Consider the following 27,232-nt stretch of genomic DNA (forward strand, 5'->3'; position numbering starts at 1 on the left):
TTTTTGATTATCTGATATTTGGAATAGACATTTTTACTGTTTACTTCTCTTCAATCTATGGTTGCCCTAACAATTCTTTTGTGAGGTTGGTTTCTGTTTCTTGTTTTCAGTGTTAATTTGTGACTTTGTGAACTGTTACCCTCTTCTCTCACTTCAAAATGATAAATTATAACAAGAATAGATAGCGGTTTTAAAAGTCCTTTTAAAGATTTTTGTCTTATTTAAAATGTTGCAGTTCTAACACATTGTGGAAAAGGTCAGAAAACAGGCTAGGTAAGTTTAGGAGAGTGAGACTTGCTTGTGGTTTTATGAATGTTAAATGTTAGCCTTTTCTCTTAAGCTACTGCAGAATTGAACTGGGATTATGTTTGGTATGGGTAATTTGCACGTTTGTAGTTCTTTTTCTTTACCACCGCTGTGTTTATACATTCCTACTTGTTTAGAACTTGAATATTGCTGATAATGTTTGATTTTTTTTTTAAAATCTGTGTAGATAAGGTGCCACTACTCTTATTTTTTTCAAATGAAGTTTTAAAAATACACTAATATTGCCTTCCCTATATTGCTTAAAACACCTATATAACCAATTCCATTAATAAAATACACTTAACTAAAGTCTGACCAATGAGTGGCTTTTCTAAACACCCTCTTGCCTTACACACTTTAACATAGTTAGAGAAAATTCAAAAGGCTTTCACAAATAGTTTTGGGTTTTGACATCATGGACATTTCCCCCCCCCAAACTTTAAACCTTTTATTTCCTATTGGAGTATAGCCGATTAACATATATAATTTAAAATTATGGTAGTTTCAGGTGAACAGTGAGGGGACTCAGCCATATGACACCATGGACTTTTAGGGCTTTACTGCAAATATAATTTTTCCTCTTTTAGAAATTTTTCTGGTGAAGGCTTAGTTCTGTTGTTCCACCTTTTAATATCCCGAGAAACTGTTGCTTAATTAGTTGAGCCTAATGAAAGTGGTTTCATTTTTTAAATGTTAGTAGTTAATAAAAATATGCTTAGGACTTTTTTTTTTCTTCCCTCTAAGCCTTTTGAGTGTGGAGGTGGTTTCTGTGCACCTTGCCAAGGTCTGTCCATATTAGGAAATGATTATTGTAATCCATGAATTATGGCTTAATTCATACTGCATTGTATGTATATTTAAGAAAGAGCTTTTGCTTTGCTTATAGGGGTCAATAGATAATAATGTTAACTAGTGTCCACAGTGGGAAAAGAGTTGTCAAACCTCTGAAACACATTTTTAAAAATAAACATGATTTGCATTTAATTCTAGGCCTCTAATGTCCATAATCAAGGTAGGAGTATAGCAGCCCTTGTACCTGAAGGACTTCTGTTTGCCAGGCACTTATTAACCATTATCTAATTTAATCCTCTCTCATAGCTATGGGATAGGCAAGTCATATGCATAGAAGGTTGCCTCTAACTCCATTTAATGAGATGGATGTAGAATGCTGAAAACATTGATGATTGAAGTACACAGAACAGTTTTATAATTTATAATTTCTTAAAAACATTCTTAACTAATTTCACAGCCATCCCTCTGCTTTTGACAAGAACACTTTTCTTTTTTTATACTAGTTTTCTTTCCTTGGGCATTTATTTTATGACGTGTTTCACTGAAATGAAATACTGTGTTAACAGATCTAATGTCTTCACTTTTATATCCATGTTTTTCCTGGTTAATTTCGAGAGGCATTTCATCCTAGCCACCATCTGCCTTCCATTCTGCACAGCAAAATCAAAATCATGTTCTTATTAAGTATTCATTGTAAGCATATCTCTAAGGTAGATACAGTGTGGGTATTTGTGTCTTGTGTACTGGATTTAGACTCATCCTAATTTTAATTGTGAAATTTGTGCATGTTTTTAAAGTAAGAATTTGTGAATACTTTGAATTTATAGAAGGTGTAATTTGTATTTGGGTTAGTAGTTTTTATAACATTGAAAATACATATAAAATATTGACATGCAGCTGAAATAATGGTCTTTTAAAGCAAATTATTGATTTTTAATGTCTTAATTATATTCAATGGGTACTTAGTTTCTGTATTATCAAGAAGATGTCTGGTAACTGGAATCTGATCTGCAAGAAAGTACATGTGAAGAAGGTAGTAAGTGGAAGATCTGCCCTTGATGGCTCTTGTTTAGAAGAAATAAGGAAGCTGAGGCTTTCCAAATGGACAGTTATTTTGTAGTTATGTTTGAGCTTACTGTTCTTTCCCATAAGAATTACCATAAGAATTGTGGTTTATATTTTCATTTTCCTTATTTGACTTATTCTGTCCCTTACTCCTGTAATAGTTCTGAAATAACAAAAAATGGTGATTGAGTCATCAAAGTGGTAATAGTAAGATTTGACTACTTCTGTCAAATGCAGGAGGCGTACAGTAGAACTCTACAAATATAAGTTTTTTCCTCCTTGATATATTTAGTTATATTTCTGGATAGTACGTATTTTAAAAGAGAAACCCAGAAAAGAATCTGACCTCTAGCCATCTCAATACCTGCCTTATGTGTAATTAGCAAATTAATTATAAAATATCTTTGTAAAATAATTAGGCATCACTGGTGGACTTGTTATTTTAAGAAATAATATTTAGATTTTAGTCTGAATAATTTTTAAGATGTCTTAGAATTTAATTTTGACTCATTTGATTTCCTTTCCTTTGATTTGTAGAGTACTTGTATTTAATTATATGTTTTATTTTTTTAGCTTTTGAAAGCTCTTCTACTTAATCCTTTAGTTTTTGGCTGGGCTGAAGGCTTGTGAGATCTTAAGTTTCTCAACCATGGATTGAACCTGTACCTCCTACAGTGGAAGCGTGGAGTCCTAACCGCTGGATAGGCAGAGAATTCCTTAGATGTTTTAAAAATACATTAATTGTTTAATATAATTTATTTGAAATAGTCAGAATTGCTTTAATTTAAATAAAATAGTTTATTTTGACTCTGATTATCATTTAGAATACTTAATGTTCACCGTCATAATATATGGAAATCTCTTTTGTTCTGTTTTTTTTTTTTTTTTTTCAGTTTCAAAGTGCCTAGTTCCCTGATTTTTTCCTTAAAATCAAAGAAGTAGGAAAAATAAACTTGAAGATTTCTTGGCCAGAGGTTACAACCCTAGCAAGGAGAAGTAGGGTTAGATTTTCAAAGTAACGGCTTACTATTTGCTCTTCCTGTTCTTTTGGTGGCTGAAGTGGCATTTCCGTTACTTTGTGTTCTCAGTATGTTCCCTGTTAAATGGCTTTATATATTTCTCTAGAGAATTGAAGTTTTGGATTTGACATTTTAGAATTTTGTATATTCATTGTGTATATATATGTATATATAATTATTTTCATGGAGAATTGTTTGTGGGCACTGAGAATTTACTAATGATATTCCTTGAAAAGGGTATTTTGATGACCCTAAACCTTTGTGTTAAAAATTACTTTCAGAATTGTAGTTTGCCAGATTATAAGAATACCAAGGATTTTTGAAGTTACTTTAGAATGTAGTAGCAGTACTCATAGCTAGGCATGTGCTTTGTGCTTATGCCTGGATTGTGTTTATATTTATTTAACAAATGTTTATTTGTGCTTACTTTGTGCTGGGCACTCACATTATTGAACACTTTGTATTTATTAACTTGTTTATTCCTTTCAACAACTTTGTAAGAGAGATTTTTATAATTATTACCATTTTGCTGAAGAGGGAACTAAGGCATTGAATTTAGTAATTTGCCCAAGGTTGTATAAAACTGGGATTTGAACTCAGGTGGTCTGGCATCAGGTCTGGGTTTCACCTTGGTGTGACTTTTTATGTAATGCTTTTCTATTCCAGGAAATGAATAAGCCATATTTATTTACTCAAGGCAGTGTTTTTCTTTTTCCTGGCCATGCATGTGGGATCTTAAGTTTCCCAACCAGGGATCAAACCCACGTCCCCTAATGTGGAATCACAGAGTCTTAACCACTGGACTGCCAGGGAAGTCCCTTGCAGTGTTTTTTGAAGTGTGGTCCTCTGCCTCCTGGGAGTCCCCAAGACCTTTCAGCATATTTGTGAGGTCAAAACTGTATTCATATGCTGAGACATTGTTTAGCTTTCCCATTTTCATTCTTCCACTATTGTACAGTGGGGTGTTCCAGAGGCTATGTGATACTGCAACAAGTTGAATGTAGTAACAGATAGAAGAATCTGTTTTTTATTAAGCCAGATAGTAAAGAGTTTTGGAAAAAATATGAAACAATGCCACTGTTCTAAATTTTAGTTTTGGAAAATAGTTATTTTTTATGAAAAATATTAACATGATGAGTTTTATTATTTTAAAATGAATTAATCTTTTAAAATTTCTGAGTTTTAATTTCTAACCCTCACAGTAAATATCAGAGAAAAATCACATAAAAGCTCTTTGGAGTCCTTAATTTTTAAGATGATAAATGCTCTGAGACTGGAAAAAAATGCAACTGAAAGGAAGAGTGTCTGTTAAGATGGGAGGAAAAGAAACTGAGAAACTAGATTTAAGTGGTCCATGCAATTCTCAGAGTAATTTTGCATTTGATTTGATGGATAACAGTGACCCAGTCATTGTAAGACTGAGCAAGAGATGTGACATAATCCTTTGATTATGTCATACTGTTGAGTAGAGTGGAAAGAATGTGATGTGTGACTTTCAAAGGAGACTGCACTGGGGCAAAGAGTTTCTAACAGTAATAATGTAATTTTTCCTAAAAGGCCTTGATAAAGTCCATCTTTAGTTGACACTCTGGATCCTCTTTTTCCTCACTTTCTGGTTTTGTTGTTTTTTGTTTTAAATATAGCTAAGCTGTTTCTTTTTCAGCTAAGCAGGTTGGGTACCAGTTGTGCCAAAGTAAGTTCTTGACTCCCAAACTGTTAGCCATCCTTTGCAGATACCATTCCTAGGACACAAAGTATCTTTGCCCTCTGTGTCAAAACAGATCCATCCTTCCTCTTTAGCCTTCTTTAAACTTAAAGTTCATGTTTAAAATCACCTCTTTCATAAGGACACTACTGAACAACTCCCTCTGGTTATTCTGATTCTCTGTATATTTTGGGTTCGTGTGTGTTTTAATTGTGAATAGAAACTTTTTTGTACTGTTGTATATCTCTTCTCACACTACCTAATCAGTGGTGCTTTGGGTACTCATTAAATACTGAATGCACGCTGAATGCATGTAATCTGTCACAGCTCAGGCTATTGAATGAACAACTTATGGTGGACATAGCATCGAGATCTATCCCAGTAGATATTTTAATAATGTTTTTATGGGCATTATCTTAGTTCCAGTGAATGATAATCACTTGGTTACAAAATTATATATAAAGTCATTCAGTAGCATTGATAAAAAACATATCAAATTGCTGTATTTCATGGGACCCATGAGGAATTGAGGTTTGGTTTTGTTTCAATATTTTGTGATTTTCCCAAAGTGGTGTTATAGCAAAGGAAAAAATTTCATGGTTACAGCTACTCAGTTTGAAAGCTATTTTAAAATGCATGCTTTTGAGGATGTGGTCTTAAAAGAAGAAATTAATTTTAAGAATTATATTTGAAATATGTATCAGAGTTGCTTCCTTGTACAGCTCCAGGAGGTGCTGATCACATTATAATCTATGTGGAGGCTGCTTCCTGTATATAACTGTATAACAGCTTCACTTTAGATATAGGAAAGGTTGCAGTACACGCTTGGTAGATAATGTTAGAATGCAAAAGAGATGACTGTTTTAGAATGGAGGTTGGAGTGATAATAGTGATGGCTGTGATAGTAAGACCACTAAATCTAGATCATCAATCAGCTGATTGCAGGGCCTGGTACGAATTGCTCAAAGTCTTCTCTGCATGCTTGGAATTCCCGGAGTGATTTCTGAAATGGTGCTGGTATTTAAGTCATAAACTTGGTACTTGAAAGCTTGCTAGGGGCCCTGATTTACTCAAGGGAAATTTTTTCCAAGTAGTGGTTGAAGAAACTTAGACGTGCTTTCCAAACTTCTATCCTCACTTAAAGAGAGCAGGTGTACTTTACAAGTGACTTCATAGGGTCTACTTAGTTGCTGTATTTTGACCTTATGGTGGTGGTTTAGTCTTTCAGTCCTATGCCGCTCTTTCGTAACCCCATGGACTGTAGCCCGCCAGGCTCCTCTGTCTGTGGGATTTTCCAAGCAAGAATACTAGAGTGGGCTGCCATTCCCTTCTCCAAAGCATCTTTCCAACCCAGGGATTGAACCTGAATCTCCTGCATTGGTAGGAGGATTCTTTACCACAGAGCCACCATTTTAATGGGAAGCCCCATTTTAATGTATTGGTTCATCCAGCAAGTTCAGCCTACCCAATACATTTCTCTGCTAATTATAGGTCTTTATAGGTCTCCTCATGTGATTTATAAGCTCTAAGAAAAAGCGTCATGGTGTGTGTGTATTAAGATTTTTATGTGCTGGTAATAGAGTTGGACTGTGAAGAAAGCTGAGCGCCGAAGAATTGATGCTTTTGAACTGTGGTGTTGGGGAAGACTTCTGAGAGTCCCTTGGTCTACAAGGAGATCCAACCAGTCCATCCTAAAGGCGATCAGTCCCGGGTGTTCATTGGAAGGACTGATGCTGAGGCTGAAACTCCAATACTTTGGCCACCTCATGGGAAGAGTTGACTCATTGGAAAAGACTGATGCTGGGAGGGATTGGAGGCAGGAGGAGAAGGTGACGACAGAGAATGAGATGGCTGGATGGCATCACTGACTCGATGGACATGAGTTCGGGTAAACTCCGGGAGTTGGTGATGGACAGGGAGGCCTGGCGTGCTGTTACTCATGGGGTCGCAAAGAGTCGGACATGACTGAGCTGAGCTGAACTGAACTGAATAGAGTTCGTTGTCTTGTGGAAGCTTGAGAAATACAGAAGTAACATTTTAAATACATCTAGTATGCAAAAATCTTACTTTAGTTCACGTATATACCAAAAGTAATTACAGTGATATTCACTCTGGAAAGGGTTTGCAGACCTTTTTGTTATATTTGAAACAATTATTTATAGGAATTTGATTCCATGCACGGTATTGAACAATTTGAGATTTTGTCATTTAAGTCATACAGAGCTATTGTGAAAAGGGGGATTGTGAGGCAAAGTGATTCTTTTATGCAAAATTTTTGGGGAGTGCTGCACTTCACGGCATGTGGTATTTTAGTTTTCCAACCAGTGGTTGAACCTGCTCCCTGTGCAGTGGAAGTTGGGAGTCTTAACCACTAGACTGCCAGGGACGTCTCTTGTATGCAAGTTACAAATTGAGATGTAGTTCACAGAGCATCAAATATATTCACAGTGTTGTGTGTGACCTTTACCACTGTCTAATTCCAGAACATTTTCCACCATCCCAAAAAGAAAATAGCTATCTGTTTGCAGTCAACTCCCCAATCTGGCCACCCTCTTTCGCTGGCAACCAGTAATCTGCTCTCTATCTATGGATTTTCCTAATCTGGACATTTCATATAAGCAGAATCATACAATTCTTGGCTTTTCATGTCTGGTTTCTTTCACTTAGCATAAAACTTTCCAGGTTTGTGGATGTTGTAGCATGTAACAATATTTCATTCTTTCTATAACCCCTAATGATATTCCCTTTATGGATAGACCACATTTTGTTCTTTCGTCCATTGATGGACTTTTGGGTTGTTTACCCCTTTAAATCCACCAAGGATAGTATTGCTATGAACATCTGTATAAAAATGTTTGTGTTAACATGTGTTTTCAGTTCTCTTGGGTATGTACCAAAGAGAAGAATTTCTGGTAGTTAAATGTTTAACTTTTTGAGGGTTTACCGGGTTGTTTTCCACAGCAGTTGTACCATTTTATATTCCCAAGAGCAATGTATAAAGGTTTCGGTTTCTCTGTATACTTTCTAATACTTATTATTTTCAGGGTATTTAAAATTTAATTAAATTTTTTTCATTGCAGTCATCCTAGTTAAATACATACGTGTGTGTGTGTATAATGGTTTTGCGTGAAGTGAAAGTTGCTCAGTCATGTCCGACTCTGCGACCCCATGGACTGTACAGTCCTTGGAATTCTCCAGGCCAGAATACTGGAGTGGGTAGCCTTTCCCTTCTCCAGGGGATCTTCCCAACCCAGGGATTGAACCCAGGTCTCCTGCATTGGAGGCAGATTCTTTACCAGCTGAGTCACAAGGGAAGCCCGAGAATACTGGAGTGGGTAATCTATCCCTTCTCCAGCGGATCTTCCCGACCCAGGAATCGGACCCGGGTCTCCTGCATGGAAGGCGGATTCTTTACCAACTGAGCTATTAGGGAAGCTGTTAATGATTTTGCTTGACATTTTCCAAATGACTAGTGATGTTAAACATCTTTTTAATGATGTTGAGCTTATTGTCCATTTGTATGGTTTTGAAAATATGTCTATTCAGATCCTTTGCCCGTTTGAAATTTGACTATTTGGAAGCCTAGACGAGTTCTTTGGTATTCTAGATAGTAGGTCCTTATGTGACTTACATGACTGTTTTTTCCCATGTTGCATTTTACCTTTCTACTTTTTTGATAGTAACCCCTCTACATCCTGCCCTTTTAAAAATTGAAGTATAGTTGATTTACAATATTTTATTAGTTTCAGATATGCAGCATAGTGATTTATAATATTTTTATAAATGATGTGCAAACCTTTTTAATTTTGAAGTTCAGTTTTTTGTATTTTCTGTTATTTGTGCTTTATCTTAAGAAACCATTGGCTAGTCCAAGGTTATGCAGATTTAGGCCTTAACTACTCCTGAGAGTTTTATGTTTTTTAGCTCTTTTAGGTTTGATCAGTTTTGAGTTAATTTTCATATATGGTGTGTGGTGGCAAGGTGATAGTAAGGAAAATGGGGGATATTTGAGTTTTCCCCTTCTTTTGAGGTTGACATGGGGTACAACTCTGCTTCTGTGTGACAAAGAAGTAGAGACTAATGAGGGACAAAAAATTTTCCTTAATGTCATTCTCCAGTACTGGTATAATTCATTGACTGTGGAAAATTCAAGTCAAACATTTTTAATTGGGTAGACCACTTAATCTAATCCAACAAACTTTTTTTTTTTTTTTAACGTTCTGAGGGTACGTTAAATGTGTGAAGAGATAACACATAGTTGTGTGAGGATCAGTAAGCAGGTATTTTTGTTAACACAGAATGGTGTGTATGATTCCATAATATCTTACACTTCCCCATAGTGACACTTTTCATGTGATGTAACTCTATAGCTTCTATAATTATAAGTGTTTATAACTGCGTGTCTACTTTACTGTGCTAAATAGAGCATATAGCAAGTTTGTAATGAAAAGATGCTTAAAGAATGAAGGAGGGATAACATTTTCTTGAGGGATTGCTAATGTGTTACGAAACAATGTTTTAGGTTTTTTTCCATGAAGGAAGAGGAAGATTGTTGTAGAGTAATGTCTTCACTATGAGTAGTAGTTGTTTGTTTAACCTTTTTTCTGTTCCCATAATGAAGCTACTTTTTATTCTTTATGGTTTGAAAACCTGAGGAATTACGGATGTTCAGAAGTAGACTTCTGGAGTTAGATTATATAAAATTAGGGTAGTTTGACACACTTAAAATATTATTTATTCCAGGACCTACTTAATATTGGTATATTTGACTTCAGATGTTTTTTCCCTTTTATGAATTTTATTTGCTAATGTATGATTGTTGTAAGTGTATTCCTGGCAGTCTTTGACGTCAGACTTTGTGTTATCTGCAGTAGTTCACTTGACTGCAGAATGCTATAAATGCTTTACTTGCTACCTGCTTGTGTGTTTTGTTATAAGACGTTGGCAGAACATGTAAAGCACAAAGGAAGATAGTTAGAAATGAAATATATGACTTTAATAGGCTATATAATGAATGAACTGGATGTTGACCTTGATTGACTTCTTGAAATCCAAATTAATTTTTTGGAAAGTGTAATGTAGATAAATCTTAATTCATTTGTGTACCCACAGACTCAAGAACTGAGCATTTTGTTTGACGTTATGTTTCTTGGAGAAGGCCTTGAATGGAAAAAGAATTATAAGAACACATTTTTCTTTTTAATTTCATATTATTTTAGTAAAATTATCTAGTAAACTATATTACGATCTTTTACTTGTTCTGTGAGCAAGACTATGGGGTGAAAGTTCTGAGATTGAGTTCTGTTGAGTTGCACAGTGCCAGCAAAAACCCTGGTTAGAAAGAAGCATTAAGTGGAGTGCTAAGGAAAAGTGACTGAAGTCTAGGAAATATTGGAAAAATGAATGACACTGGTCATACCCTAAAAGGAACCTGAGAGCTGATGGTGAAAATGTGTAAATGAGTAACTAATACATTGAGATAAATGCACAATATTATTTACATAAAGTATCAGAATATGGGGTGGAGTAATTAATTTTGAAGGAGTTAGTGACAGCTTCATAGAGGAGGTAACAGGAATTTTAAGGATGAACAGAGATTTGCCAGACAGAAATTCCTTCTAAATAGATTAGCACATGCAGTGACACAAGGCAAGAAAGAGCATTTTGGTGTGTTTGCTGAAGACTGTAAGTAGTGAGTGCCATATGGTGGAATGTAAACTGTTAATGAGAATGGGGGGCGATGAGGTTGTCTTGAAATGGACAGGAGTTACCTTGGTAAACTCTGGTCTCTTCTGCCCAGATCTTCATTTTAGACTCCCTTTCCACCTGTTAGCTGCTCTCCTAGTTTTCCATGCCAGTGTTACAGAACTGCAGAAGTACTGAATGTTGTTACATGTGGTCATTTGGGTCACTGAATGAATAGAATCAGGTACACTGATTGAATGACTTTTGTGGGCCTGTCTGCAGGTAGAAGTTTTTTTGTTTCAACTTTGTGAATGAACTTAAACACAGACTATCTTATCATCCGATGACAGTCAGTGTGAATAGAAAAGTTTGCTAAGATTCTTGGGGGCATGTTTGATTTATGTGATTTAACAATCGATAGCAATTTGTTACATAGGATACATTAATTATTAGTTTCTTTAGCTTTTTAAAGCTCAATTTCTACCAAACAAGACTTTATTAGTCTAATGGAAAATAATATACTCATTAGCAATTACATGTTGTCTACTAGTATAAACAAGCTACTGTGTTGAGATTATTGAGAAATCTAAAAGTGAAATTATTTGTTTGATCATGTCCTCAGTCTAGTAAGGAAGATGACATATACAGATAGTTATATTATGGGGCAGCAGTGTAAGATAAGCTCAGAATGGATGTCATTGAAAATTAGAGGGGAGAGAGATAACTGCTTTTGATAAAGGAGGAGAAATGGACCTTAAATGGTAATTAGGAGGGGTAGGCATTTCAGGTGGAGCAAAGAGCATGAGCAAACTTTGTAGGTAGCAAAGCTGGAACTGTGTTTGGGAAACAAAGGAATCTAGATAGTAAACAAAGGAATCTTTGTGGGGTGCTTTGAGGCCAGAGGAAGGACAGGTCAGGCCTGAGGGGAAGTATAGTTGGAACAACTGTCTGGGATGAGATTGTGGAGGGAATATGGGTTTTAATCCTGTGACTTTTAGATATATCTCATTTCCTGGCTTCCCTGGTGGCTCAGAGGATAAAGCGCCTGCCTACAATGCAGGAGACCCGGGTTCGATCCCCTGGGTGGGGAAGATCCTCTGGAGGAGGGCATGGCAACCCACTCCAATATTCTTGCCTGGAGAATCCCATGGCAGAGGAGCCTGGTGGGTACAGTCCACGGGGTCGCAAAGAGTCGGACATGACTGAGCGACTTCACTTTGTTTCTTTCACTTTTGGCTACTGTAGGTAAAGTTGGACCCTAGTTAAAGCTGATTTTCAAAGCTGTACTGTATTTTCTACTGCCAGTGTTAAAATAGGGAAGGCAAGTTTTGCTGATCTATAAGCTGAGAATGAGATTTTACTGCCTTTAGCATTTCATGTTAGCTTGATTATTAAAAATGGCATCACAGTGGTGGTATCTAAGGTTTGGAGGATTTCTGAGTCTATAGATTGCTCAGGAATGAATTATTGAAGAAATCTTCTAACCAGTAGTAATACATTCCTAATTTTGATCTGAAGATATTTTATTGACGCTTAACAGTCAATAAACTGGAACGTTTTTCAGTTTCATTATTACACAAAATCTGATCAGATCATTTATTTTTTAGGATATAGCCTGCATGATGGAAATAATAGCTCAGATTTAAAGAATCCTTTCTTAAGCAGTTGACATGCATTAACACAGTTGACTTAAAAAAAAGCCCGTTGAGTAGGTAGTCTTATTAGCTCTACTGTACAGATACATCATGAGAAACATTACTGTAATGGAAGGAAATAGAGAATAAAATTAACACTTAAATGGCAGTGGAAGTGAGGCAATCTGGGGAATCTATAGCTCACAGAGAAGTTATAGGGAATGAGCAATAGTTAAGGAGAAAGCCTTTCCTTGAAAAATATAATTTCTGTAAGTATGTAAGATTATATTTGGAAACAGCAACTTCTTAAACTTTTAGAAGGAACAAGCCCTGAACTGGAATGTGTTGTCTTGGCCTCAGCTCCATATGACCTTAGGAAAATACCTTTCTCATGAAATTACTGATTTCTAAATTACCTCCCTGCTCTGCTACTCTGTGATGCTGTATTTGGACCCCTTTAGCTTTTTTGTTCTTGGCTTGGTGCTTTGGAAACTACAATTAAGGAGTTTCGCTATGAGCTTTGTTTCATTCTCCATTACAGTATCTCACCTACTGATATATATTATCTTTATTTGAAAAACAATTTTAACTTGCATATTTTACTGTCATTGGGAGTGGGGGCATAGCTTTGTTTTCTGTGACTTTGTTTTAGGTGAAAATGGCCAAGAAAAATGTGAATTTTCTTTTATTAAAAATATGTGACCTTTGTAAAATGTTAAAATACTTGATAATAAAAGACTTCCTATAAGCCTTCCCACCCGTGTTTCAAATGCCTGCTTTTTGGAATTTTCAGTCAGGTTGACCACAAGATGTTTCATCCTTTCCTGTTTGTTCCCTTTGGGTGCAAGTAGCAATTGTAATCAAATTGCTCCTCTGTCTATCTGCAGAGGCATTTTTCTTTTTTCTGGTTTTCGTCTTCTTTTTATTTTGAATTTTCATAGCATCTTGTGCCTGTTTATTTTTTCTGAAAACAGGAATTCTTGCTTTGTTCATCTTGGTATCCCCAATACCCAGAATATTTGCCTGGTCTATAATAGCTTGCTGCTGCTGCTGCTAAGTCGCTTCAGTCGTGTCCGACTCTGTGTGACCCCAGAGATGGCAGCCCACCAGGCTCTGCCGTCCCCGGGATTCTCCAGGCAAGAACACGAGTGGGTTGCCATTGCCTTCTCCGAGTAGTATCTTAGTAATATTTAATAAATCTTTGATGAAGATAATGAACTTACTATGCTGGGCTGGTGAATGAACTATCTAGTCATCAGTTTTTTTGTTTGTGTTTTAAATGTGAAGTTGTTGGACAGAATTCATCTTTATTGCAGATATTCAGATATGATCTTGGTCTTTAGTGAGTTGGTTCACTTGATAAAAATTAATAGTGTTCATGCTAGGGTTATGTACTTGATATCTGGAAAGGGGTAATGGTGTGGTCCCTTAACTATAGACTAAATGGTCTACACTGGCTATTCATCTTGCTGCTGTTGGGTATAATGGGAGATCAGTTGATGGTTTATAATGATGCATCACTAATCTATCACCATGTGTTCATTTGCAGAGTAATTTAAAATTATTCGGTTAAGTGATGAATTTGTGAATTAATGCCTTAAACCTTATTGTTATCCCTTATTTTGATTTCATAGAACTATAGAAATCTAAGCATTGCTTTTGTTTCAAAGATTCTTTGTTTGATGGAGAGACTGTTTTTGAAGTGTGTGTGTGCTATGAATGTACATTGTGGATGGAGGCTGCCTCCTGGAACTTGTGATAGGCCAACGCTGCATCCACTTTTGTGACTGTAGCTGCTTCCTCTTTTTCGGTCTGCAACCATCTGTGTACTTGGGATCACCGCTAAGAGAAGGTCGGGGAGTTTCCTGGCTGTGAGGTTAGGACTCTGCACTCTAATTGCTGAGGACCCAGGTTCAATCCCTGGTCAGGGATCAGCCAAAAAACCCCACAAAGTTTGCTTTTATTTGCAGGTACATGTATGTATAGTTGGTCTTGAGCTAACTTTTCAAATACAGCATGAGCTGTCTTTATTTTTGGCAATATTTTTACCTTTTGTGACTTTAAGCAACTTATTGGTATCATTTAGAATAATCCTTAGTTGTATACAATCTAAATTATATTAGGAAACTTGTGATATTTATTGTGCTGTGGTCCATGGGGTCGCAAAGAGTTGGATATGACTGGGTGACTGAACAACAACCTTTTTAAGTGCAGCCGGCCTGTCTTCACATAGCAGTTTTGAAAAGGGAGGGGCAAGATTTTGGAAGTGTGTACCATTTTTATCTGGAGAGTAGAAAACAAAACATCTCACTAATTGTAGCTTCTAGCTTTGTTTCAGGTGAGATACTGAGAAGTTGGTCTAGTTTTGACTTATAAGGCCACTGTGAAGATAAATACAAAATTGAATGAATTGCTCTACATGAATTTGTTTTTAAGAACTGAATGTCCAAGAGGGTTACAGGATAGCTGCATTTGATCTTTTGAAGATCTGGCTTGTTCTTTAGATGAAAAACATTGTCTTCTGTTTTCAAATCTGGGAGATACAATCACATTATCCTTATTCCCAATCTGTACGTTTGTTTTTAGAAGCAAAACCAGCTTTTTCATAATCACTGAGAAGTTAAGGTTTAACAGGCAGTATTTCCTTTTTTTTATTTTTCTTTTCTCAACATTAACTATTATAACTTTTCTTCACAGAACTATATAGTTGTATACTAGTTAGCAGGTTTGGAATTAGTGTTAGGTGTTAGTTTAGTATGAGATTTTAGACTTAGTATAGGATAAATCCTCCTTTATTTCTGTTTTTCATATTCTTGCAAAAGGTTGTTTCGAATTGGTGACCTAGAGTGGACAAAGGCATTATTTTCAGGTGACTTCAGTAGCACATCCCAGAAACACTGCATAAACATAGCTGAGTGGCAGTAAACAAGAAGGATAAGTACTGACTTAAAAGTTAGTTATAGAAAAAGAAATTAATTATAGAGTTGCAACTGGCAGCTAAGTTAGAAAGGTATTTATAAAGCAGCTCAGGAGGCTGAGCCGCTCCTTGACTGATTGCGGAAAGAAAACCACTTCTTCCTATCAGGAGGTGGAAACATTTTTAAGGGAAGCTTAAGCTGTTTCTTATCTTTGTGCTTGTAGACTTAACCTAAAAATGCTTTTTCTTTCATTTTCCTCATCAGTTAGGTTTTCCTAACTTAGCCAGTGACCAACCAAGAAGGTGGTGTAGCTTTTGAGGCCCTTTATAAACATAGTTTACCTGCTCTCCTATTACTTAGAATTAGTAATGATTACATTTCTGGGGCTGAAACCTTCTTGGCTTTTTAACCTTGCATATAAATTAAGGCTTGTAGTATTTAAGGCAGTTTGAGATGGGAATACCAAAATTCTTGAAACCTGTTTCTTGTGAACTTGGGTTGAATATTATGATTCCTTCGGTATACCCTGTCAACTTCAGTTTATTGCAGTCAGAATGAAAATGAAGATGCCAATGCGCAGCATATACACACCAGATAAGAATTGGTTACTGTCTGTCCTAGAAATTAGGTTTGTGAGGGCTAAAGAGAAATGTGTGAATTTTAGAATAATTATAGTAGGCGATGACAAGACTTGAACCATGTAGAATGAACAGAAAGAGAATGCAGAGAAAATACGTATATGTCTTCATCTGTCCTCTAGTGGAAAGATTACTTTTTTAAATGATGAGCTACTGGTTTGTGTTAACTTAAGGTAGGCTTGTGTTAACTTTAAGGTATTGAAATCTCTTCAATGGAGAGAACAGCATCCCTTGTCAAAGTGTTAGTAGTTCTGTCATGTTGGACTCTGCCACCCCGTGGACTGTAGCATACCAGGCTCCTCTGTCCATGGAATTCTCCAGGCAAGAATACTGGAGTGAGTAGCCATTCCTTTCTCCGGATATTCCAGACCCAAGGATTGAACCTAGGTCTCCTGCATTGCAGGCAGATTCTTTACTGTCTGAGCCACCAGGGGAAGCTCTTTGCCTTGTCAAAGGCTCCAGTAATACAGAATTAAAAGACTGAGAATGTGAAAGAACTTCTTGGCAAACCCAATATGAAGAAATCCCCACATGTAAAGATTTTTGTCACTTAAGATTGAGTGCAAGTATCTGGTTAACATTTCTCAGTATGAAGAGGTTGGGCTTTATAAATTTTCTGAAGGTTTTGTAAGACATCTTTTGTGTTTGAGGTGGTTCATAGTACTGTATTGGAAAAGTGATGGAAGAATAGTCTACTAAAGTTGACTAATAAAATATGATACTAAATAAAATAAGTGATATCTGATATTTCATGGTGCTTTAAAGTTGTAAAGTACTTTGAATATATTGTATTACAGTATATTCTTGTGAAAATTGATGACTGCTATCCCTATTTTTCGGAGAAGGCAATGGCATCCCACTCCAGTACTCTTGCCTGAAAAATCCCATGGATGGAGGATCCTGGTGGGCTGCAAGTTCATGGGGTCGTGAAAAGTCGGACGCGACTGAGTGACTTCACTTTGACTTTTCACTTTCATGCATTGGAGAAGGAGATGGCAACCCACTCCAGTGTTCTTGCCTGGAGAATCCCAGGGACAGGGGAGCCTGGTGGGCTGCCGTCTATGGGGTCGCACAGAGTCAGACACGACTGAAGCGACTTAGCAGCAGCAGCATCCCTATTTTTAAAATAGAGAACTTGAAACTGGGTGAGAAATTAACATGCCTTGAAGTTATAAAGGTGTAGAATAGTGAATCTAGGTTTGGTTCTAGAGCCTCTAGTTATTCTGATGTCACTTCATCCTGTTATAGTATAGTCCTAGCACATGGAAATGGATTTGACCAAGCATGGAAGTGTTGGAGGGACAGTATAGAGCAGAATTTTAGTGATTGGTGGAATTAGCATCTTCATCATTACTGTTCAAAGCAGATTGGAAACAAATAGGATAAGATATCTTAGGACAGACTGTCAAATAAGTGTGCATCAGAGAAGGACTCTTAATAGGGAGAAACAAACTTCAAAGGAATAAAAAGAACCAAAAACCGGACACCCCCTTCTCCCCACCTGCCAATCAATCCTTCTGGAAGGTAGCCAGTATAGCAGTGAAAGACAAAGCTAATGTTCTCTGGTATTTGTCAAATTTAGGCAGGGATTATGCTCTAAAAGTAGCAGTCTTCACAGTAGTACCGTTTCAGTTGGGTAGAAGGCTATTTGGGGAGCCCTTGTTACTATAGCAAAAGAGAAATTGGTGCAGGGTTGGCATTGTGAAATGAAGGGAGAAAGGGGGTTAAATTTTCCTGCTACTTGTCTGGACCATTTTAAGATTTATATCATCTTAACAAATCAAGTGAAAGATATGTTCTTGCAAATTTGAGGAGTTCCTCAGATACCCATTCAGAGACAGAATGTGAGTATTGAAAACTATTTATGATATTATCTGTACCTAAATATAGATACTTGCATGAAAGAACAAACTTTTTATTCTTACTCTTTTACTATTAGTGTTATTGAAGTTGGTACATAAAAGCAGAACTAAATAAAAACCCACTGTAATTGCTATGTACAATATATGTTGTGTTAAATTCATTGTTTCCAAATTCTATAGTAGCAGAGATCAGTTTATCAAAATGTCTTATATTGAGAAATAACTTAAAGTCTATATTTCGGGGAAATAAATCCACGATTAACTGTTCAGTGTGCAGAATAAGTTATGATTATGTCAATTTTTAATAGAACTAATCTTCAAAACACTGATTTTTGCTTTAATATACTTAGGTTAATGATTTTTAAACATCGAGTGATTCAGATAACTGTATTTTCGAATAACTTCCCTATTCTCTTGCATAGTTCTGAAAAGTGTTTTCAGATCAACAAACATATTTAAACTGGTGGGGTATTTTTATTCTTTAGTATTACTGAAGCATAGTTTACATGGGATTTTTAACTTGAAAGAATAATATCTTCAATTTTAGCAGTTTTATAAAGTAGATTTTAATCTCAGAATATATTATGCTTTGTATAAAATTCATTTGTCATGAACTTTTCAGATCTTTTTTTTTATGCTGCGAAATGGGCAAACATGGGTTTATAGTGAATTTTATAAAAACAGCTGTATGGTTATGAAATGTGTGAAAATGGAGATCTTTTGGCTGAAATGCTCCTAGTAATCACTAGGAAAACTACTTTGGCCTTAGTTTAGGGTGATTTATTAATAATGTATTATTTCCAAACATTTTTCACTTACAGAGCAGTATTTCAAAACTTAAAGGCATGTAGATGGGCTGTTATTTGGTGGTTACTATTTTGTTGTATCTGTCATTACTGTTTATATCAGTTAGAAAAAAGATTTTTCAGCAGTGGCTTTTATTCTAAGAAGGGTGCCTGCTTCATGAACTGTAGTAGATGACTGGTGCCGCTTTGACTCACTGAAGGGGAGCATACCGCTCTGCTTTAATTTTGAAGTGTGTGAATAAATGAGATTCCCACTATCTCTTACTGAGCTATCTGGGTAATGCTAGAGGCTTTTGCAGGATCCACAAGGTTGCTGTTCATGAAGACTTAGGTTTGGCAAGGGTGGAGCAGACAGGTGATGGAACGCCTCCGTGCTTCGGTATCACGTGGATGATGGTAACTGAACATGGCAGTCAGTTCTGTAGGCCTCCAAGCCCCTGGGACACATTGTCATTGTTACTGTCATTTTCAGTGGTCTTTATCCAAGGCTCCTGATTATCATGTATAAATAACCGCCTCCCCCTAACACTTGGCCCATTCTTTTTAAGGGCTAAGAAATCTTTTGCACTTTTCACCATTTGACGTGCTTTTGTTCGTTTATTGATTGTTTCTCTCACTAGTATATAGTGGCAGAAACTTTGTCCGCTATTGTGTATTTCTTAAATATTTGGCATAGTATGCAGTAAGTGTTGTTGCTGTTCAGCCGTGTCCAACTCTTTGTGACCCCATGCAATGAGTATTATAGAAGAAATAGGATTTCTGTTCATACTGAGGTTTGCAAAGTTGTGGGAAGATGGAATATAAAGATTCTGTTGTTCTAATTGCATTGGAGACATGAAACTTGTGTTTTCTGGATGAGGTAGATTCTGGCACAGAGGCTAACTACAATTTATTATTCTCTCTGTCTAGACAGATTTAAATTCTTAAGAGAAGCCATTAAAATTCTTTTGGATTCCTACTTTCTAGACGTAGGCTTGGCTGTTACTGAGTAACATTAATCTAGCTGTGGAGACTTTTTGCCTCCTTGTCTCTCCTCCTCTCTGGATCTTAGAGTGTAGAAACGGACTTTTGTTTCACCTATAAATCTACAAGTATTTATCCCATCATATCAACACATGTACAAAATAGCATGCCACACATGTGAACAATAAAAGCAAAAAAAGATTACTGAATTTAACAAATCTAAGAATGAATCTTGATCACTTAAAAATGGTGGGACAGTCTTATAACAGTTGAGATTGTGTTTCTGTTTTTCAAATGTAAGATATTTTTGGACATAGAGGTGAAAATTTCTAGTATTTACAGTTTCCCAGAGAAGAAATCTGAGAATCATTTACGTAGAGGTTTTTGTTGGGGATGAGAGGACAAAATAGAGTGGAAGCATGTTTGTGTAGGAAGGCTAGGGAAGAACCAGAATTCAGCCCTCAGAGAACGAAAAATGCAAGTACACTGAGAGCAGATGACAATAGTGTGTTAATTCCGTAGCTGCATGTAGACTTTTATTAGGTCACTTATAACTAGGGTGACATGTAATTTATATTCCAAACTGGGGCAGTGTTGAGAGTGAAAGTATATGCGGTCTGAATGCAACACTGGGACAGCAGGTGTCAACCAGGACTGCTCCAGGAAAACGAGGACGCTTGCTCACCCCCTGCTTGTAACGTGCTTTGCTCCAGACTTAGTCCCAGTTATTTGAACTTCTCCATGTAATTTGTTTTCTCCTTTAGTGAGCTCTAATGTGCATTCACAGAGTCTCTTAAGCTTTGGTTCCTTTTACCTGGTCTCGGTGGAATGAAAGAATTCTTTCCATATTTTCTGCAGCCCTGGACTGTTCTGATTTACAGCATTGGTAGAGGTAAGTACAGAACTTGTAATATGTTGTTAGCTGACCTTTTATTTTGCTTAGGAAATCAGGTTTTGTGTGTTTCTGATCCAGTGTGTGATGGTTTTGAGAGCCGTGGTATGTCTGCTTAACTGGATTGATGAACTGTTATTAAGTTGTTAGAATGTAGTAAAAAAAAAAAGTTTGTAATTTTGGCATTTACTCTTAAATTGCTTTGTACATACTTAATAACACATTGTTTTCTTTTCTATAGGTGGTATTGTAATTCTGAAACTTCAGGGAGGTTTCTGATCTTCAAGGAAGGGAAGAACACCTTGTGCTTATACCATGGACATGTAATTTTTTTTATGTTGGAACACTGTAATGCTTTTGTTTTGTTTTCCTATTCAACTTAAATAAAAATTTTTATTCTTATATTAAGTGATGTGTTTTTATTCTATTAAGTAACTTCTTATTGTTATTTTACATTGTGTGGAAAATTAGACATGGTAATAGTACCTCTGAGATAGTGCTTACCAAGATGCGATTCTCCTCACCTCTGAGATCTTATTTGGAATCTGAGTTGGGACTAAAGTTATCTAGGTTTGGAAACCGCCAGAAATCCTAAACAGTCTAAAAATTAAGGTGTTTGTTTATAGCTAAGCTTGGACCCATGACTATTCTTGTGTGTGTGTGTGCGTGCTCACTCACCCACTTGTGTTCAGCTCTTTGCGACCCGGTCTGTGTCGTAGCCCACCAGGCTCCTTTGTCCATGGAGTTTTCCAGACAAGGATACTGGACTGGGTTGCCATTTTCTCCTTCAGGGGATCTTCCCGACCCAGGGATCAAACCCATACATATCTCTTGCATCTCCTGCATTGGCAGGTGGGTTATTGAGGACGATTGTGCCACCTGGAAAGCCCCAAGTGTCTGTTCTTACCAGAGTCCTGTTGTTTCTCTGTACAGTCTGCCATCTAGTGGTAGGAATGCAGAGTACACCACAACACCATGGTTTTCAGACTTCATGTTACAAATGCTTTACATAGTAGGCTGAAGCATTTTCATAAGGGTAAAACGACTATTTCATTTGAAAAAGAAGATAGTAGCTTTGAATTCTGAGTGTTATGTTTTTCTATATAATGCTTTCATGACTTGAATTTTCTTCTGTTCTTTTAAAGCGTTCTAAAGATGCTAGTAAAGTAATGCTCAAAATTCTCCAAGCCAGGCTTCAGCGATACGTGAACTGTGAAATTCCAGATGTTCAAGCTGGTTTTAGAAAGGCAGGGGAACCAAAGATCAAATTGCCAACATCCGCTGAATCATCGAAAAAGCAAGGGAGTTCCAGAAAAACATCTATTTCTGCTTTATTAACTATGGCAAAGCCTTTGACTGTGTGGATCACAATAAACTGTGGAAAATTCTGAAAGAGATGGGAATACCAGACCACGTGACCTGCCTCTTGAGAAATCTGTATGCAGGTCAGGAAGCAACAGTCAGAACTGGACATGGAACAACAGACTGGTTCCAAACAGGAAAAGGAGTACATCAAGGCTGTATATTGTCACCCTGCTTATTTAACTTCTATGCAGAGTACATCATGAGAAACGCTGGGCTGGAAGAAGCACAAGCTGGAATCCAGATTGCTGGGAGAAATATCAAGAACCTCAGATATGCATATGACACCACCCTTATGGCAGAAAGTGAAGAGGAACTCAAAAGCCTCTTGATGAAAGTGAAAGAGGAGAGTGAAAAAGTTGGCTTAAAGCTCAACATTCAGAAAATTAAGATGGCATCTGGTCCCATTACTTCATAGGAAATAGATGGGGAGACAGTGTCGGACTTTATTTTTTTGGGGGCTCCAAAATCACTGCAGATGGTGACTGCAGCCATGAAATTAAAAGATGCTCACTCCTTGGAAGGAAAGTTATGACCCACCTAGATAGCATATTCAAAAACAGAGACATTACTTTGCCAACACAGGTCCATCTAGTCAAGGCTATGGTTTTTTCCAGTGGTCATGTGTGGATGTGAGAGTTGGACTGTGAAGAAAGCTGAGCGCCGAAGAATTGATGCTTTTGAACTGTGGTGTTAGAGAAGACTCTTGAGAGTCCCTTGTACTGCAAGGAGATCCAACCAGTCCATTCTAAAGGAGATCAGCCCTGGGATTTCTTTGGAAGGAATGATGCTAAAGCTGAAACTCCAGTACTTTGGCCACCTCATGCGAAGAGTTGACTCATTGGAAAAGACCCTGATGCTGGGAGGAATTGGGGGCAGGAGGAGAAGGGGGCAGAGGATGAGATGGCTGGATGGCATCACGGACTCGATGGACACGAGTCTGAGTGAACTCCAGGAGTTGGTGATGGACAGGGAGGCCTGGCGTGCTGCAATTCATGGGGTCGCAAAGAGTCGGACACAGCTGAGCGACTGAACTGAACGGAACTGAACTGAAAGATGCTCAACACTTCCTAAATCTTGTTACGTTTTTTATTCCTCTTGCTAAAAAAGTTGATTTCTTTTGGTGGTTTCTATAAGCACCTGAAATTGCACTCATGAAGGTGTTTTCAGGTTATCTTCTTCAAATATTTTGTTTAAAATTGAGAGCTAGATGATGCGAGAATTTGTGAGGATTTATAGCAGCTTTTCTGTTGAATAGTTTTTAAGGGAGGCAAAACCTCTTATGTGATTTATAAAAAAAAAAAAGTTGAAAGAAAAACTTACTACTCAATAACCGGATTAAATATAACTATCGTGCTCTTAATATAGCTGTCAGTTCTGTTCAGCTGCTCAGTCGTGCGACTCTTTGCGACCTCATGAACCACAGCACACCAGGCCTCCCTATCCGTCACCAACTCCCGGAGGTTACCCAAACCCATGTCCACTGAGTCGGTGATGTACAGATATATAATTATCAAGCTATCAAGTTATCTTTACATTTTAGTTTTCACCAGAATGAATCTTAGTTTTCAACAGTGTGAATCCTTACTCCATTCATTTTTGCAGAAAACACACTGACAGAAATAGCATACCTAGTTGTGCCAGCAGGTTGATTTTTCCCTGCAGCTGCAACTTGGTTTTTTTTTTTCAGTAAGATGGGAGTTTGCCTTACTTTCTTTGTTGGTTCTGGAGTTTCCTGAAGACTCACCTACAATGGTGTAAGACTGAACTTGTATTCAAAGTATTGGTCTACCTCTGCAACAGGGGCTACCAGATTTCCAGCTGTTACACTTGCAGCTTTTGTGCTTATCCCACCTCTTCCTCATCCTTGAGGAAATAAAGGAAGAAATCAATGCTGTCTTTTGCCAGTGATCACGATATGCTCTAAAGGGTTTGGAATTAGTTACAGTACTTGTTTGCTGTGTGATGTGAGAAGTCCTTACTGAAATTTGCGAAATTATGGAAATAATAGTGATATAGTTCCTTTACATACTGATTTTAACTAGCTGTTCTACAGGTAACTAAATTGCTGAGTAATTATGAAAGTATTCAGTTCTTTTTGCATCATCCCATATTTGGGCAAATATGCTATACATCAGAAAGTAGAGTATACCTGAGATCTTACTGTTACTCTGCATTATTCTTTAACATGGTTTTGGTATAATCTACTGTAAGCATTTTCCCCACTCAGCTTTTTTTCTTTTCTGTGTATTTGTTGGCCTCATAATATTTCACTACCAGACTGCTGTCATTTAATGAGCTATTCCTCCCTTATTGAACGTGTCCACTCACATTGTGACTTAGATACCTTAGCTTCAGAGTACTCTTATCAAAACTTTTTGGATATCATTGTCATTTCTTTTTAGTGCTTTGAATGCTTCTTTCTCTCCTCTTTCAAGTTAACTCAGTGCTTATTCAGAGAAGGCAATGGCACCTCATTCCAGTACTCTTGCCTAGAAAATCCCATGGACGGAGGAGCCGGGTAGGCTACAGTCTGTGGGGTCGCAGAGAGTCCTGAGTGACTTCACTTTCACTTTTCACTTTCATGCATTGGAGAAGGAGATGGCAACCCACTCCATTGTTCTTGCCTGGAGAATCCGAGGAATAGGGGAGCCTGGTGGGCTTCCGTCAGTGGGATCGCACAGAGTCGGACACGACTGAAGCGACTTAACAGCAGCAGCAGCAATCCTTATTACTTGTACTGAGTATTCTATATTATGTGAGTCTTTCCCTAGTTTTAACTTTAAATCCAGTTAAAATATTGGTTAGATTTGTTTCTTAGGGTATAAATCAGTCTGTAAAGGTTGTATTTTTGAATTAATTCTAATGGAATTATGTGAAAGTCTAACACATTTCTCACAGAGGATCCCAGAAACTTTAAAGAAAATTGTAACAGCTACATCTTAATTTGGACCATATTTTGTGACCCTTTACACAAAAAATTGAACGATGTAAGATGGTTCATTCTGTTTCCCAGACATCTTTTGGCTGAGGTCTGATTTCAACTTGCATGTTTTCTGAATACTTTCAGACTTTTCCTAAGTGAAAAAAAACTGTGCTGATACCTTACAGCAAAAGTTCAGAAGCTTTTCTTTATTCTCTCATTGCTGTTTCTTGGTGAATATTGTTTTTATTTGTACTCCTGCCCAGGAAAAGTTTCAAAGATCTGATCACCGAAGCAACATTTGATGAACCACTTAATTTGCCTTCCAAATTGAGTGTGTCTCCAGTTTTCTAGATGATTGAAGAGATCAGTCTTATGCTACTAAAATAATTTCTGAAGGCAGTTGCAAAAGGACTGTCTTTCGAAATGACCCTTTTGAAAGAGACAGTAATATGTGGCTGAATGATGGTGATGCATTTTGCTTTTTTTAAAGACTAGCTTTAGGCAAGCTCTTTTATTAGAAAATCTACTTTGGGTATCAGTGTAGTTTTGATATAGCCTAGTGAGTGCCTGTTTAGATGAGAACTTGAGGCTTTTACATTCTGCTAATGGTGCATGTCACTGACTGGGTTGCCTGACTTGTGAAAATCTACCCTTCGACAAGTCAGTACAGATCTGTGGCTATCTGGTAACTGGCTATTTCTTAATTTTTGTACTTCGCTGAACATTTCCTAATGAATACAAAAATATATATATATATTTGCATTCTACTGCTTTTCTTCTTTTTTTTTTTTTTTAAATTTTTATTTATTTATTTGGCTGCTCTGGGTCTTAGTTGTAGCATGTGGGATCTAGCTCCCTGACCAGGGATCGAACTGGGCCCCCTGCACTGGGAGCTCAGAGTCTTAGCCACTGGACCACCAGGGAATTCCCTTTTCTTATTATTTTTAAATTAGCTAGAAATTTAGAACCTGCATTAAATTGGCTAGTTGGGTATTTGCTTTGTATATGTTTCCAAGCATCCTTATCTTTTACAAAAAATTTAATTCTGTTACTAAGTCTGGTATCTAGTGAGCTCCTGTGACCTTACCTAGGGGTCAGTACCTTACCTGTGTTAATGCAGTAAACATTTATTTTATCTACCCCAGACCTTGTTTGTTGGAGAGGCATATTAAATAATAAAAGTGAGCATTTTGTTTTAAAAGTTTAGATTGGTTCCTTCTGCTGTCTCTGTGTGGAAAAATGCTCTTCATTTCCATAGTAAGCCTGTTTTCCTCTACCCTTAAATACTAGAAATCCTCATGAATTCTCACCTATACTTAAAGCAGAGAACCTATATGCCATATAGTTATTTTTTTTGCGTGTAGAGTTTAGGATTTGTTATTAATGTAATATTAAAGAAGGTTTTACATTTTTTATATTCTCAAGGCTAAATGAAAATAAGAGTTTCTACTTTAGAAGCCTTTTGATGGTAAAGGAAGTTTACTTTCAGGTTTGTGCTTTTTAAGAAATGAAATCTGATTTGAGAATGAGAAAAGCAGTAGCTATCAAGGTTTCCATGATACGCTTGATATTTGTTTGAAACAATTGGCTTTTGGTTGATTAGAGGTGTGGAAAACATTTTCCTTCCTGAGTTGTTGGGGCTTAAGCTTAGAAGCATTTTCAAGTTACTACTATAGTAGAAACATTGTTCAGAGGAAAAATTACCCCTGGAGAAAATGACTGGTTGAGTTAAAGTACTACGGGCAAGTGTGTTCTGCAGAGTTTGTGTAACCGTGCAGTATATTTTTTCCCAGAAGCGTTTGTATATCTTTGGTTTTTGCATTTGGTCTACTCTGAATTTATGCATGAACTCTTACCCTATTTTTCTTGTTATATATGAAGTGTTACATTTTAGCTTCTGGAATTTTCCTTCCATTTTTATGTGGTCATTTCTAAATGCTATGAAATATAGTTTTCATAACATTACAATAAACCATTACTTGTTGGATCTCCTTCAACTTTGAAGTTGAGAATTTTCACATGTGATGGGCTCAGGTACAACAGACCTTTTAACCTTTGAGGATTGCAGGTTGTGCAAAGAGTTGTAGATCGTGGGTGTAATTTGTGTAAAAAATACATTTTGAATGGTCTTGTTAGGGCTACTCAAGTGCATACTCAAGTAAATGTTATTTATTCAAAAAGTGTGAGTGACCATTGTATGCATTGCACTATTCTTAGGAAATCCAGCAGAGAACATAATAGAGCCCTCCCTACATGGAACTTATACTTTAATTGGGAGAGAAAGACGTTAAACAAGTTAAAATGAGTTAGGTGATAAGTGCTTTGGGGAGAAATAAAGCAGAATAAGAGGGTGTAGTGAGGGTTTGGAAGTAGAGGATTGCCTTAAGGCTTTGTTACTTTTTATAAATATTTAGAGATGTTCATCTAATAGGTGACATTTGAGCAAAGATCTATAGGAATAAACTCAGGGAGTAAGAGAAGTGTGGATATCTGGGAGAAGAATATTCTAGGCAGAAGGAACAAAATACTGAACACCTGAGGTTAAGAGTGCTTGGCTCGTGGGAGGCGTTGCAAAGGAGGCCTTAGTGTAACTGAAGCAAAGCGATGAGGAGAGCGATCACAAAGGGAGTATACCGTAGGTACAGTATGCATAGTCTAA

General features: G+C 36.9%; 1 protein-coding gene and 1 long non-coding RNA gene across 17 annotated transcripts in view; both read left to right on the forward strand.

Moving 5' to 3' along the window:
* PICALM (phosphatidylinositol binding clathrin assembly protein) overlaps window positions 1–27,232 on the forward strand; it is a 99,332-nt gene that overhangs the window by 2,365 nt on the left and 69,735 nt on the right. The window lies entirely within an intron of this gene.
* Window positions 16,600–20,690, forward strand: LOC138426381 (uncharacterized). Its single transcript, XR_011251625.1, has 3 exons — window positions 16,600–17,606; window positions 20,158–20,285; window positions 20,527–20,690. It is a non-coding gene; the product is annotated as an uncharacterized lncRNA (long non-coding RNA).

The sequence above is a fragment of the Ovis canadensis genome, chromosome 21, assembly GCF_042477335.2.
Source record: "Ovis canadensis isolate MfBH-ARS-UI-01 breed Bighorn chromosome 21, ARS-UI_OviCan_v2, whole genome shotgun sequence".
NCBI classification, from domain to species: Eukaryota; Metazoa; Chordata; class Mammalia; order Artiodactyla; family Bovidae; genus Ovis; species Ovis canadensis.